The sequence below is a fragment of the Pipra filicauda genome, unplaced genomic scaffold (genome assembly GCF_003945595.2).
Source record: "Pipra filicauda isolate LSUMZ 115617 unplaced genomic scaffold, ASM394559v2 scaffold52_size3558583_pilon, whole genome shotgun sequence".
Lineage (NCBI taxonomy): Eukaryota > Metazoa > Chordata > Aves > Passeriformes > Pipridae > Pipra > Pipra filicauda.
Window position 1 is genome coordinate 2,591,850 of NW_024104676.1, and position 16,739 is coordinate 2,608,588.

At 35.2% G+C, this 16,739-nt stretch overlaps 1 protein-coding gene across 3 annotated transcripts in view; it reads right to left on the reverse strand.

Annotated features, from left to right (window-relative positions):
* Nucleotides 1–16,739, reverse strand: part of CDH19 (cadherin 19) — a 113,701-nt gene that overhangs the window by 57,300 nt on the left and 39,662 nt on the right. The window contains exon 1 of one of the 3 annotated variants that reach the window (XM_027723121.2): nt 8,013–8,140. The exons of the other annotated variants lie outside the window; for them this stretch is intronic. The gene's annotated coding sequence lies outside the window, so the exon portion shown is untranslated. Of the gene's footprint in view, nt 1–8,012; nt 8,141–16,739 lie in introns of those variants that run through there. 3 annotated transcript variants of the gene reach the window in all.

Below are 16,739 nucleotides of genomic sequence, written 5' to 3' on the forward strand. Positions count from 1 at the left end.
ATATCAGGCAAGACAGACCAGGTTGTGACTAATAAAGCTCGTGATTTGTCAGCAGCGTAGTTGTATCCTGCATGCCTGAGCTGGGTGATGTGACTGGCAGCAGGGCTGGGCTGGCTCAGAATCCCAGTTCTCTCCTTCCCCCAGCTGTGGGAGGCAGTCAGCCATCAGCAGCTGCTCAGGCTGTCACCCCTGGTTCTGCCTCGCACAAGCAATCTATGAGTCTGATGGGCAAATACCTTATAGTGTCTTTTACACAGATGAACTTGCTGCCACTTGACAGAGTTCCAACCTTTTACACCTATTAAGGAAGGAAACAATAATGTTGCTCTCTTTCCTCCAGGGTTTTCTATGTGCTTCCTCTGACTGTGTCCTAAATGAATCAAGAAATCAATTTGCAGCCTCTCACCTCAGTTAAATCAAACTTATTCACAGTTTCTGCTGAGTAAAAAACATCCAGTGCTTTTCCTCAGTACCCACTGCCACTTTAACAAGATATACCAGTGTCCAAAATGTTTATTTCGCTTTTAGGGGTTTATTTTGCTTTTTAGCTTTTTACTTGTTACCTTTTTACTATTTTATTGCATCGCCCTTATTAATACTATTTGTATCAATTAATTCTACTCCTAGAATCATTGTCAGCTAAATACAACTGCAAAATGAGGTATAAAATTAATTTTATCACCAGAAGAACGAACCATAGTATTGGAATAAAGTTCTTTTATTGAAAAATAGTGACTACAAAATGAAATATTACAGTGTCTATTGTGAACTCATAGGTACTGTAGGTCTGGTAATAACCTAAGAGTTTGTCTAACTTTTTTTCATGCCTGTGAATGTTTATTTTATAGCACTGATAGCATTTTTGCACTTAATAACATAAGCCTAAGACTCCCATTTTTTCTTAAGACCATATTTATTAATTTAAACACCTGAAAAGTAGACATCTAGTGTAATGTGCCTACACAGGCTCCCTCAATAGTCAGTGGAAAGAGAAAAGCATCTATGTTTTACAAGAGTGTAAGAAAGGTAACTAGCACGTGGAGTCTAAATCAGTCCCTTTCTGTCCAGAGATAATAAATTACTTAAAGACATCTACAAATAAGTCACAGTTCCTCTGTTCAGAATGTTTTACATTTTAGGTAGAGAAAGATGATTCCAGTAAAGGATATTAGACCAGAACGAAAAGGTTTCATAGATTAACTAATTTAAAATAATGTTTGAAAACATGCTATTTATCTTCTTGGTACTGATTACTTTGAATTATAATATAAGAACCTTTTCAAACTCATTTGTCTCTAGACTGGACTAGAGGAATACCATTGTCGAAAGGAATTGTCTTTTCTTCCTATTTTCCAGTAGATTTTTAAAAAAAACAAAACCCAAAACTTCAGTTAACTTTTTGCCTACACATTTTGAATCCCTGCTTAACACAGCTGATTGCCAGAATACTTTTCCTCCATGTGATTACTAAGATTTATGATCAATATGATTGTAATGTCATAATATTATGGTGCCATACTATCATGTGTAAATCCTAAATGTTATGTCATGGAGAAAGAAAAGAAGCATCCAACTTATGGATATTAGAAAACATTGAAGCAGAACTAAGTTTTCTTTATTACCTGACTTCAGAGTTTCCTTTGATTTTGTTACATATACATTAAAACTCACATTTTTCATGCATTACAGATAAATACAATTTCAGTCTTTTACTGACATCAATTAATTCTCCAAAGGTTCTGCCACATCAGCCTGTAGGTTCATTCCCCTGGTTTAGTTATAGTGAGCATTGCTCCAGCATATCCAGTCGTAAAAAACAGAAAGCCTACATGCAACAATTATGAATTCCTAGAAATCTAAAGTTGTTGCCTGTGAAAGGCCACTGAAGTTGTTTCAAAAGAGTGTATCTTCAGATATCCTACTGAAATAGTATACTTTTTACTCTCTCTGACATTTATGATTAGTAATGCTCAGGAATACAGTCTATCATTTTTATGATGCAATAGTTTTTGCTGTGCTGTCTTGTTTTCATTTGAATCAAAATGGACTGAATCAGATTGTAGTAGCTCAGACTTAAGCAGTATTTCTCCACTTAGAAGTCAGCTATTATTCTGGAGAGGCTATCTATCAGGGGAAAAAAAAGAATAAACAAGCAAGAACCCAGTGGAGAGAAAAGCAAAAAATCCATGATTTACTACAGCTTACCAGTTATTCACATCTTTAAATTATTTACTTTTGCAGTTTGTATAATATATCTGGAAAATGTGAATATAAATTTATATTTCAGAGTGTCTTTAAATGCTTCATACATGCAACAAACCCATGCTTGTAGATACTACATTTGGGACTAAGCTCTTGCTCTTTATTTTCTTCTCTTCTGAAAGAATAGTTTCATTTGGAGAAGTAAACAGTATTATCTACTGAGAAATACCTTCTTTTTTAAATTCAATTATTAGGGTTTTTTTTAGGTTAATTCTTAGATTTGGTCTTTAAGGACTTAATATAATAAAACTTTTTTTCTTTTTTGTTAGTGCTGGGTTGCTAAGAGCAAACAGTTTCATGCCTGGGTTGTTCAGAAAGTGGTGGTGGAATTAATCAGCTCTGCCCACCAAATGAGGATACTTCAGGATCCAGTCTTGAGTTGACACTTGAGGGGGGCTTGGCTCCCATTGCATGCAGCTTGCAGTGCTGCTCTGTCTTAGCTACTCTTGGTTGCATGAGCCACCAGCAGATGAGAAAAACTCAGAAGGGCCCAATGACAGCCACAGGTATGTGCTGTGGGTATTTGAATGAGGAATCCCAGTCAGATAGTGCCTGTGGAACCAGGAGCTGATGGGACTGAGGTCGCTCATAGAGGTACATAGAGGAGGGACCCCCAAAGCACGTGAGGAGAGAAACTATTTGTGTACATGTGGAAGAACTCTAAGAGGGAACCAGAGAGACCCATCCAAGACTGAACACCGCAGGGTGGGAACTGCTCTGCTGACCTGCACCATCTCTGTCCCCGCTACAGGCTGCAGGCCAGAGGAATAGTGTCACCTGTAAAATAGCTCTGATTAAAATATTCAGGTAACTGAGCCCATTTAGTCTCCACACTGCCAAATCGGTCTTAAACTGTGACAGCCTTTGAGTCCAGGCTCTACTTTCCTGTAATCTTTAAGTGGGAAAAAATCTTTTTATAATGTGATCACTTAACAAAATAGCTGGGATAAAGGAATGAGTAGAAGAAAATTGCATGTAAGGCACCAGAAAATGGGTCTAATTTTATAACATTTACACACTCCTGAAAGCATGCATATGAAAAGCTGAGCAATCATCACAGTTTGTCTCTATGCGTCATTTCCAAATGCTATTTATATGTTTTCTGGGTCAGTCTTTTATGAAAATAGCCATGTGTGCCAGCTATCTAATGACCTGGCATTTGAAACCAATTCAATTTGTATGTTAAATTTGATGTTAGGGGAAAACCAATACAGGTACCACATTTTTGTCCTGTAAGCCTAGTTGTCATCTTCATTTATCTGGAAATATCTTTTTTATTTTCCAGACGATATAAAGTAGCATAAATCATTCTATCTCATCTACGATTGGGAATTACTGTTGAGGGTAAATTTTGGCCTAGTCAATATATATCACGGAGATACACAAAGAGAGTACCAGCAACGTCCTTAATCTTCTCCAACAACTAGCTGCATCACATGGAGAAAGATAGAGCGAGAAGTCAGCTGCTTGTGGTTGACCAGAGCAGTAATCAAAACTAGTACTGGTTTCTAACTTCTTAGCAAAGATGGGGGCTTTATAGTTTGCACTGTATTGTCACAAGTCCTCCTTTCTATTCTCTCCCTGAAGTTTTCTGCAGGCTTCATGGGAAGCTGAAGCACCTGGGAAGGGTATTATGAGTGCGACAAAATGCCGTGGCTCGTGGACTGGTGGACAGTGATCTCTTTTTGTTTTCTTCATCTGAAGTATGAAAGAGAGAAGAAATTCTCTCCATTAAGCCAAAAAAAAAAAAAAAATCCCATTTGATATTGCTTCAAATTTTATGGATAAGTCAAAACGTAAGCAAAATTAGGACTGATCCTAATTTATTTCCACCTCCTCAAAAATACACAACAATGCATCAGGGCACTAGGGAGCTTCTGTAGCAGTTTGCATAAGCATGCTTATACCAACATGTAACACAGAGTATGTTTTTGTGTTATTAGCATATGTGCTTGTATGACGATGTTCAGTAAATTTCTAAAAAAAAATGCAGAAAAAATGTAGAGTATTTTGGATTGTATAAATTCTTATGTGTTGCTGTGTTATGATTTCATTTACGAAGTTTCTTGCTTTATTTATGAAGTTTGTTGTCAGATTTCTTGAATTTTTCAGAATTTGTCCAATCATTCAGAAATCAGAGATTAATGATTTAACAAAGATCCATGCCTTTTCGGTTTTTGGTTCGCTTGTTTAATCACTCTGCGTGAAACTTCTAGAGAGCGAACTCCATTCACTTGTGACTATATCCAGTGAACCACAACCTATTTGCAAAGCAAGATAAGACACAGATCCTTGTTCCATCTCCCAGTAAATTATGTTCGGGATGCCTAGATCTCATTTGACAATTTAAAATTGATGAAGAGATATTAAATGAACAAAGCTTTCTTTGCAAATTTTTTGATCCTCTTTTTTTTTCTGACCAGTTTTGACAGATTGCATTATCCCACTTCTGCTTATGAACTGCAGAAGGTTGATATTCCCCACGTTCTCTAGATGTCTTATTCACCATCCTTAGATGGCTCTCTACAGGGAAAGGAGTGTGTAACTACAGTGTCTTCATGATTTGACAAGGCTCCTCTCTTTAAATCCTTTTTAACTTTTGTAACCTTTGTATTTAAAAAGAACTTGTCAGTTTGACTACACCATCAGAATGCTAACAATGAAAAGCCACAAACCTTTATGTTGCATGACAATGAGGGCAAAGCATTTGAAATCTTTGTTAATATAATAGAAATACATAATATTGCCTAATATACTTGTAAAAACAGTCTTAAACAGAAAATTTTCAAGCAAAATAAAACTTCAAGAACTTTAATTTGCTATATTTTATTTAACATTGTCTAAATCATCTCTAAAATACTGAAAAGTGTTTATTCCACAGATATATTGTATTCTGGCTAGGTTTTAATCACAATCAATACTTATAGACTGTGCTGAGTCACTTAATTATTCTTTTGTTACTTACTTTTTATAATTTACTCTAGTAGGATGTGTTTTGGTTTCCAGTGTGTCATAATTCCATGTAAAAAGTAAAAAAAAAAAAAGGACAATATTAAGTGACATTTTACGCTTCCTCTACTGTTTAGGTGACAACTTTAAGGTTGCAACAATGGTCTCTTAAAAATTATAAAAATATATATAGGGCCAATGCAAAAAAGAGTTTACCCTCCACAGATTTAACATTGCATCAGAATATATAAGATAGTCTTGGTAATCTTATTTCAGGTATTATCATATTTTTAGTTCCATTACTATATTTGCAGATACAAAGTCTGAGGTTTTACTTTCTTTTTTCCTGCCTTTTTCCTAATCAAATATCCTTTTTCCTTAATTTTGTTGTCTCAAAAGTAGTTTGCTATAACAGTTAGATCAAGTGGCTTGGGAATAAGGGATTCTAATTTAATTCCACCTTCCACTGACGAGGTCTTCACTATGTTTGTGTCCCTGATAGAAAGCCTGGGAGTAATGTTCTTTTGGAAACATTGTTAACAGTTACATCTTGTCAGCAGGAGAAGCTGCAATTTCTTTTATGCTACAGGCAATGAACATGTGGAGGAGACCTTGATATGGGTATCCAAAGCACAGTTATGTTCCCGGGTCTGCCCCGTGTGGTCTAGTTGAGATTGCTCCATCCGCATCAACTTCCTCTGTAATGGATGTGTACCTTGTCAGCATTGTTAGCAGGGTCTGGAATGAATCCAGGATAACCAGGATAGCAGAGGCTACCATGCACACTCTCTGGCCCTTTGAATCATTCATTTTCAGAAGCAAATATTTTGTTAGGTAAAGAAGACTGGAAGCAGAGATAAGAAAGACGTTACATCTCTCTCCCTTTAGCATCAAAGGGGCTGGAACACAGTTGAAATAGAAAAAAAATTTAGGGACTACGGTGGAACCTATTCTGTGACTTACAAAGTAAAAGAATAATAATGGTTTTCACCTAAAAAGGAACTGACATTTTAATTCAATATTATCTATTGTATCTATTGGCAAAATTATTTATTTTAAATTAAAGTGATATAAGAAATAGCCAAATCTTTCTGATTAAGCTAAACAGGAAGTTTCCAAATATATTTATAGTGAATGTGATGCAAAGATTACATAATGGAAATTTCACTCAAAAGAATTATAAAGTATAAACTAAATAAACCAAAGGCCAATGATGAGAAACAACAGGCAACTTAAACTACGGGCATCATTAAAATCTGCCTGTATAACGTATCAAATATTGCTTTCTTATTTTAATATCTAATTGTATTGATATTGTCTGAAATTTACTTCATGTTGGTAATTATAAATCATTCTGATGCAGAGAAGTATGCTGAGTTCATTTTTTGGGACATTATACATTTTTGCAGTTTTGAATATAAAGTGCACATTATCACTTCATAAATTACCTTAGACCAGGTAAAAATAGTTACATTTTGGTTCTAAAAATGCATGGCTTTCCATAATATATTTGTGATTTTGTTCTTTAATTTTAAGCTACTTTTCTTGGAGTATTTTGTGAGCAAGTCTCTCTTTCATCCTCTCTCCATTACCTAAAAAATAATTCCAAGAATGGATTTTCATTTTCTGCTAGTTCTTAACCAATGCATTTTTTTATTCTGTAAAAATGCAGAAAGTCTGAACTCCAGACACAGCCCTATATTCATTTTATGTATGCTTTAACACTTCTAATGGAAAAATGCTGAACATTGAACTTTATCATTATAACTCCTAAAACTGAGTCTGTAGATCAATTTTTGCACCTTAGTACAAATTTATCCAGGTATAAAATAAAAGTAGTTTGTTTGGACTGTTTTTGCAGCCACAACTGATTCTAAATAACAATCTATTAAAAAATAATGATATAATCCTAAAGCCATGTAATTCCCAACAGTTTCCTACAAAAATAATTTGTAGAAATGAACAAGGTGACAGATATTCAGCATTTTAATAATAAATCAACAGCTATTAAATATCTCTGGGCTATGTTCTAGTGTCTGTTTCTTGGCTACAGTCTATTTGAAGAGTTTGAACATGAAAAATAAATTCTAGCTATATCTCCTAATAGAAGGGTTATGAAAGAAACGTGCAATGCAAACAGTTTGCTAGTATATATACTGTACTGCTGTTTGAAAATCTTATCTGTGAACAAATTACCATTTTACACTCCAGGTCTGACAAAAGTAGAGGCACACATTTTCTTGTGGTCTGAAACACTGTAGTTGCTATGTGTAGGATTATAAAGAAAAAAGGGAAAAGAAATGTCAATGGAAACAAGACAAAAGAAGATATTAGTACTGTTACATTAAAAACGAGAGTATCAAGGCAGGGAGTATTTCCTTTAAAACACGAGAGCTTTCCCTCTTATTGATGTCACCCTCAGAAATTGTAAACACATTTTAGTGACAATCACTTGCATGAGTGTAGCTGAAGCAATCACAAGCACTTTTGTCGGAGGTGGTGGGCTTGGAAAAATAGGTTGATAATCAACATGAAAATTTTAATGTGCCAGTTAACACAAAACAGGCTTAGTAAGTATTTCCTCTGGTAAATCCAACTTAGGAAGTTGGAATTCTACGGATATTGAAGTTAGACTGTGGACTCTGAGGAAACAACAAAAGCAGATTTCTCTTTCTAGAGGTTTTGAGTGTTCCTGGGTTTGTCTTTGCCTTTTGTGGTTTTTGCACTGGAGACACACAGATAAATGTTTTAAATTTGATTTTAGAAGATAATAAAGAAAAAAAAATATATAGATATCTTACCTGTGTAATTTCAGGGCCTTCTAGGTATAAAGAAGTGGGTATTGCAAAAGTTGAATGAAAGGTGATGCAGAGAAGTAAGAAGTTCTGTTTTACTTCACAGATCCTCAGAAAGCTTTAAGAGTTACAGCCTTCTGCCAGTATAATTCTGCTTTTACTTTTGAAAACTCACAGTATGACATTGCTTACTGCATGCTATTTTGGGTGCCCTGAGTAAAACTATGAACACAGGCACTTTTGTGCAAAACATCATAAGGCCTCTCTGATGTTCATTCAGAGTTCAGAATTAAAATGCAGAAGGCTCTAGCAAGAAAAATACAAGCTGATTTTCTTTTTCCTAGTGGAAAAATAAAGTACTCCTTGGCAAGTAACCAGGGTGGTGGGAAGGTAATTCATTTTGTGTGAGAGCATTTTGCAAGTGAAAGGGATATGCCCTCTGTTTGGAGATTAGTCAGGGAAACAAGTGGTCAATTTAGAGTAGTCACAAAAGTTAGTCAAAGAAGAGGGTTTCTGCAGTCTGGTTTTTGCCCTCCAGCCATTTTCCCCCCCAAAATAATTTAGTTTCAAGAATCATAAAATCTTCATGCTAAGAAAAAAAAAATGCCAAAAATTCTGGTTTATCTCCTTACGTATTTTTAGGGACATTAAATAAATCCTTCTATTTTCTTACAACTGTCTACAAAAGTTATCTTTTGTCTACTAGATAGTTTTGGGGTTTCATAGTCCTATGAAAAATATGATAAAAACAATATAATATTCAAAAAAGAGTTATAATTTTTCATAGAAATTAAGTTTTATCTTAAGTCAATTTAGGAAATTTTGAACAATAATTCAAGCATTCATTGTCATTTTATAAAAATATGAGGATGTTTGGGGAAAAACAAGAACTGTGTATTACAGTAACACTTCAGTAATTATTATAGAAAACATATTTATGGTGTGATAATTTAGAGTTTAGTGCTACATCAGTTATAGCTCCAGGCCAAGAAGATTTCTGAGGAGTCCTAAATGGAAAAAAACACACATGACATTTTATCAGACATAATGTATCTTGTTAATGATAAAACTAAAACAAGCTGCAAGCAACCCCTCTCAAGAAAAGTCATTTCTCCCTCTTTCCTGTTCCTCATCCAGTCTTGGAAAATTTAGCAACTGTTTCTATGTGGAAATCGAAAAATCTTGTCCACACTTTTGTCATATATTTTTAACCTTTTTTTTTTTTTTAAATTTTGTTTTTCTGGAAAGGAAGGAAAATAAATTCTGACCAGCCCTGTAAATCTTACTCAGATGTTCAGGAATTCCATGGCCAGAACACAAGAGCTGGTAAATGAGGAAATGTGATTCTTTAGCATACACAATACTATGAGACAACACGACTAGACCATGTTGCCAAGTCAGAGAACAAGAGTAGAGCAGAACATATTCTGCAAAGAGAACAGTTCTGATTGATGCAGATGTAAGCTCTGGTACCTTGGTTAACACTGAATCACTGTTTACTGTATTTATGTCCAGATGTCAAGGTCAAATCAGCTGGTTTTAAATAAATACCACCCCCCCCCCCCCCCCCCCCCCCCCCCCCCAATATTACAGACTTTAAAACTTGAATTGAGTGGGCTTGAAGTAACACAGGAAAACTGTTTACCTATCATGTCCATCTTGACAGAGTCAGAAAGCTTTATACTCTATAGAAAATACTGCATATACTATGTGAGCAGCTGGATTTTTGTAAGATTATTCAGAATCATTTGTCAGTCTTTTGAGGATGATCTCCTGATAACTTCTTGAGGAAGTAACTCATCCTTACCACTTCAGGATAAGTAATATAGTTTCTGTATCAGGCTGGAAATGAATACACAATTTATCAAATTATGCACAGTTAATAGATTTTTCTCAAATCAAAGCAAGCATGATAATATTATACAGCTTCAGGTTCTTTGATAAGCCTGTGTTCTTACTAAATGTTATTTAATTATTTATGAAATTAATTATCAAAACCAAACTGCCAAAGATTTATTTCTGCTGCTCTTACCTGAAGCATTTTTTGTCTGTGTTAGGTTAAACATGATTTCTTTTTCTAAAACTTGATGTTAGATTTGAGTAAGGAATTAACATGAACTAAGATCACATTTTCATATCTTCTTTTTATATCTAACTTTTTATCGTGCTTGGGGTTTTTTTGTTTGTTTGCTTGTTTTTAGGAACAAGAATGTTTGGTGAGAGTTGTTATTTAGTACTTTTGGTTCATGGTCTGATGAACTCTGCACAGGGTGAGGTGCAACCGATGCAAAACAGAAAAATGTGAAGAGGAGAAGGGGGCCTAAGATTGTGGAAACTGAAGAAGTGTAATTGGAATTCTGTGATATGTTACTATTTACCACCTGGAAAAACTTTTTTAGCAACTCTGCTTGTCACTGATTTTCTACCAACACAGAACAGGTGACATTTAATTCACCAAGGAAGATTAAATAGACATAGGCGTAAGAAAAGGGAAAAAGTCATTGCTGACAGCTGGAAAAGAGGATATGCTCCTTTACTGGGAATGCTGAGTATTGTCACAGGATGTAATCTAAGATGTGCCATGTGAAGCGAACATTAATGAACAATAGGAAGCAAAGAAAAATGGAAGTTTCTCAGAATTCTTGTTAAAGAACTGATGAGGGGAACTGGCCAGAATAATGGCCAGATTTTTTAACAAGGCGAGGATAGTATGCAGCTATAAGGAAATAAAAAAGAAACTAGCTGTATAGTCTGCACCTTAAAAAAAGAAATCAAATAAGAAGGCTAATTTATGAAATTATAAGAAAACATTTCTCAACTCAGAAAACACATACTTATTCCCAGTACAGTGTTCTAATGTGATAAACAGTCTCTGCTTCTCTTTGTCTAGGTTTCTGCTAATGACAAGAAGGCTTTGGATATTAACATTGAAAGGAAAATAGTTAAGACTATCACATATCAAGGAAAATGTTTACCCTGCCAGCTCTTTCCTGATCTCACAGACTGTGGTGTTTCCCTCAGAGAGGGACCTCAGGGATATGGGAGCATGCAGCAACTACAGGCACCTTGACTGCTGTCCCAGCTTCCCTCCAAGGTGTGTTAAGAGCTTAACACCATCTCGCTTCATAAGGGAGACCCACTGCTTGCTGACAGCAGAATCAGTGGCACAATCAACATTACTAGGCAACTCATTTCTGAGTGAACAGGTGAGAAGCTCTAGTCATCCTCTGAACAAAACCTTACTGTAGGTTTGGAAGAGTTGAGTGAACATTTTTTTAACTAAAAAAATAAGCCAGTTTTTATTATAGACACTGGGGACTGAGAGAGAAAATTCGTAACCCCAGTTAAACTGTTTGGAGTATTTTCTTTCACTGTCTCTATTGTGATTAAAAATAGGAATTCTATCCATCCAGAAGCTATAACTTAAATTAGGTGTTTGCTTGGAAGTAAGAGTATGATAATAAATTTGAAATTAAAATGTCTATATAATTTAAAACTTGGTTACTGATGAGCCAATTATAACATGATATTTATTAACGTCTCTTAAAGTTAAATTTCTGTTCAGAGATAGTGACCTCTCATATTTTATGGATATACAATACTTGCTATAATGACTTCAAGAAATTTCTAAGAATTCAGTAGACTTAGTTATCTTTTTTTCCTTTTCTTTTAAGAAAAATCTATTCCATTTTCCAGAAATGGAATAAAAAATAAAGATGTGAAGCCCTAGGAGAACTGTTTGGGTTTCTTTGGTTTGGTTTTTTTTTATAAAAAATACTGTAACTGCCCCCCTCCCCAAAACTCCAAATATTTAAAGGGATCAGTTTGCTTCCATAGGATTTCACTCTCCTGAGCTCATTCAGTGGGACTACAGGTAAACAGTTTTCCCCTTAATCACTTTCAATCATGAGAGGAATTCAAAATACAGACAGATTCTTTAGGAAGAGCAATATGTTTTCTTGGAAACCCAAAAGGGGAGACAAAAAACCCCAGAAAAACGGTAACAACAAAATAAATAAATAAATAAATAAAAATTACAAAACCCCAAAAATTAATGTTTTGTTTCTTCTTATTTCATTTGTTTGTTGTTAGTTATTCTTCTGCTCTGTTCATGGGCTACATTTACCCAAAGCAGGGATTTAAAAGAAAGTTCAGTGATGGAATTTCAGTGGAAGGATTTCCCTCATAAAACACAGGGAATAAATTAAAAAAAACCTTGATCATTTTTTTCTTTGAAGATATTTGTCTCTGAAAGGGAGAAACAAATTGATAAATTGCATGTATATTAGTTTGCAGAGAATAAGAAGCTGTGGTTTTATCAGCATATAAAGGTGATTATTTTAAAAAGAAAATTCTAAAAAGTTTCATATTTTGGAAAAAGTTAAGTTAGTCAAATATCTGTGAGTTTTATGGCAAGCTGCTATATAAAATTAACATATATAAAGACTTATCAAGTAAATCCTTTCCTCTGTTTTGCACAGGAGTACATTTCTCTGGTAGACTAAAACTGGATGGAAAAGGAAGTATTCATCCCTGTATCTGGTCTCTGAATACAATGAAGGTTAAGATTTTTTACATTTTTATAAATCATTGACATGAAATATGGGAAAAGTAAAGTTTTATTATTTGTTTATTTTTGTTTTATATATGGTACCAACTTAGCTTATAACCTTTGCTAATATATCATGGAGAAAATAAGATAGGTTATTCAAATACTGATCTGAAATCAGAGTAAGCTGAATTTACTCAGTGAAGTACAGGAAGTGGGGGGGGAGAGGGATAGAATCTGCGTTTTCAAGAGCGATGATTCTCCCATATCAACTATCCCCAAATCATGGCTGTTTGTTTGGAGTTTGCATTTGGAATTTGCATCAGGCTAAGCACAATTACTTCAGGCTAGGTAAGAAGCCAGTACATCACTGCTAGAAGGTGAAGGTGTCATGAAAGTAGAAGCAGTGGAGCATCAACAATAATGAGACCATTCTTAAAATCTTTATCTCTGGAGACTCAATACTGAATTTGGGGGATTTGTTCTGCTTATTTTGTATAGGTTTTTTATTGTTGGGATCTTTGCCATTTCTAAACAGACTTTTAATGGCAGCTTTCCCAGAGCTAGTCTTACCTCTAACCACTTAAAGGAGGCACAGCTCCAGGAGGAGCCAGGTGGAACCAAGAGAGTAAAGAGAAGTGGGGCTTGGAGGGCTGCAGAAACTGAAAAACAATAACCTTTGTTTTTCATTTCTGAGCAGTCTCTCATCACTATACAAAATAAATATGCTATAGTGAATCAAAACATTAAAAAAAATAATAATAACTTTCTGATTTTTCTTTAATAATACTGCAACTAGAATTCCATTCCCACTAAAATATCTTACAAATCCTGGCTTGTGGAAGACAAAGCAGAACTATATGAGTCACTATAAATACAAAAATGCATAGATTAATCTACAATACTTGTGAGACTTTTTCATAGAATTATCTGGAATTAGCTTAAAAATCTAGTTGCCTTTTTATTTTTTTATAATATTTAATTTCTTTTCTCTTTTCAGTGAACACTATTATGATAGAATACATTCTGTTTGGAAAATAAAATGCAGACACCTGTTTATCTTTTTTCCCCCCGTTCATATTCCCATCACAAGATACAATCAATAAGAACATATTCAGAGCAGGAAAATCTTCAAGATGATCCCCTGAAGGAATGGAGTACTCTTATTCTTTTACTATCAAACACTGTTTAGACATACATGGAATGAAATTGGGGATGTCATCTCATCTCTGTCTTTAGCCTAAGGTTTCCTGCTGATGATTAAATCCTGAGATCCTGAATTGGGCTCATATCTGTAAGTAACTAGTTCATATTCTCCCACCTGGCTCCTGCAGAGAGACAGTAGCTGCTATGAGATACAGATCATATGTAGTGCAAGTCAGAGTTCCATCATGAATTACAAAATACATTGAAGAATTCAAGAAAAATATTTCTTTCTATTTGTCTACATAGCCCTCATACACTTTTTCACATACATGATCAGTTGGCCACAAATATTAGAGACCAATTCTACTTCTATGGTAAGCAGCAATGTAAGTCTTAGCATACCCATTTACATGTAGAAAAAAAGTATGGAGGTAGAAGAAATATTAGAAATATTAAATGTAAGTTTATAAAGACAAAATCTATAGCTGTGCCTGATCAGCCCAGTATTCTGCTGCTTTAAAATCTCCCAGTTTAAAAAGAAGTGTAGAAATTAGTGCAAGAGCTGGTACAGGGATTATTTGGCCCGGTCAGCCTAATTTGGAAAAGACATTTATGCAGAAATTTCAGTGTTGGAAAAATATCCCTGTTGGATTAGTTCAACAAAACTAAATGAAATACTCCAATTTCAGAAATGTCAATGTGTTTTGTTTTGGGTTTTGGTTTTGCTTTTTAACGAATCCTTATGACATTTCCATTCCAAAAAAATGAATTAAATCAAATAAAACAAAATAAAATTAAGGATTCCCATCTAGAGAATTTCATAATGTCAACATTTCATCCTATGTCCCACCAGCAAAGCCTAAGTGATAGCTTGGAAGACAATTGTGAAAAGTTAAAAACCATTTTTTTTTTAATAAATGGGTGATAAAAAGATTGCATACAACAAGGTACCCTCACTCTATGTTCCATGGACCAACCTATATACCTACATCATTTTGATTTCTATGTAGGGAATAGAGTAAATCAGTAAGGTAATTTTTTTGAGCTCTCTAATTTTTTAGAATGAAAAAACTGGGCTTTTGTGTTACGACCTGAGAAAAAGCTTTTAAGCCAGGAAAAATTAAATGAGAAGAACCTTGCTTTGTTTGGCACCAATACCACACTCTTTTTTTTTTTTTTTTTTAAGAATTTCCCTCCTTTTTTTTTTTTTTTTCTATTTCAGAGGCAAAAACGGTTCAGGGTTTTTTTTATGTTGAAGTTCAGAGGTAGACTCTTGACACAACTGAATTTAATACAGAGTTTACAGATGCATTCTGGACACAACAATTTAACCTCAATTGTGATTATAAAGACATTCGTACTAACTTGTTTTCTTTTGTTTTTACTTACATCAGTGTGTGATTGGAGTGCCTGCATCATCTACCCTGGTGGTGGGCTGATGCCTCCATCCAAATGGAGCTGTTGAAGGGAGAGTCTGCAGTGCAGACATCAGACTGCAGCAAGAGCCAAGACCTTTCTCCTGAGGCAGGGACAGGCAGCAAGGAGGAGTAATGGCTTTAAGGAGGGGTAATGGCTTTAAACTGAAAGAGGGTAGACTTAGATTAAATATTAGGATTTAATTCTTAACTGCGAATGTGGTGAGACACTGCAACAAATTGCCCAGAGCAACTGTGGATGACCCATCCCTGGAAGTGTTCAAGAGGAGGTTAAACAGGGCTCTGAGCAACCTGGTTTAGCGAAAGGTTTCCCTGCCTGTGTCAGGGGAGTTGGAAATAGCTGACCCTTAAGGTCCCTTCCACCCAGCACATTCTATTCTATGATTCTATTCTGTGATTCTATGATCTTTAAACCTCAAAGACAGAGCAGGCAGTACTGATTAACTACTGCTTGTAAAATACTTCTATCTGATCTATGAGCAGGATGGGCAAATGCAAACTTTGTAACTTCGTTGTCTGTTGTATAGAATATGCCAGTTAGACCAGCTGAAGCTTCTGACACGAATGCTACAGCATGACTAACAGCATGGGAATGCATTGACCTCTAAGAGTCAGAGTCAGTGGCAACCAACAAACAAGACCTTGTGTGATAAAAATCTGAGGAGAAAATTCAGCCTATCTATTCAGACATTTTACAGCAAGCTGAAAATATTCACAGAGGCTCTTACTTCTAAAATCATCATCACTTTATATGTTTTACTCTTTGGTACCAAAAATATAAGAACTTAATATGGAATTAATTTTTTTTCAATATGTGTTGTTAGTCTTCACCCACGGGAGAGAGAAAAATGGATATATGTATGTAGTTGATAGTGGTATGCCAAAAGGACAATTAAAATATAGCCAAACTATAAAATAGAGATGTTAAGCTTTTTATTTTTTGGAATGGCATTATTTTTGCAAAACAGGATAGAATAAACAGAAAAGATGTGAAATGATGTGGAAGTGATCTTGTGAGTGACAATTTCACGCTATTTAGGAAACCTTCTGCCAGCTATTGGAGAATACAAAAGAGTCAAAGGAAAAAAATATTGAAAGAGAGAGAGAGGGAAACAGTCAGATCTCCTCTCCACAGTTATGCGGAAATATGGCTGAAATTAAATACATGTAGATACCGTAAGTAGGCTGGGGAAAGAGGGTAGGAAAAGAATGGCTAATCTAAATTAAAATATCTATATATCTTTCCAAGAATAAAGCAGATGGAGAAACTGTGACTGGATTGGGTTGGACACTAGCCAGACGGAGGCCCAGTTTTTCTAGCAGCCAGAAGAAAGGGGAGAGCAAGGTCCCAGACAGATGAAGATGTGAGTAGCCCAGGAGCAAGGTCAGCCCTGCCTTGGGTACTGGCCAGCTCACCCGCAGCAAGATGGAGAACAGCTTGTGCAGCAGTCAGGCTACTGCCTTCAGGAGCCAACCCACCTCCTGCCTAAATGGCAAGGCTGTGGGGTTTCACAGAGGGAAGAATATTGATAGGAGAAGGAACTATCGTTGTCACTGGATGACTCTACTCTTTAGAGTGTTTAGGGATTCAGGAAGCTAAAT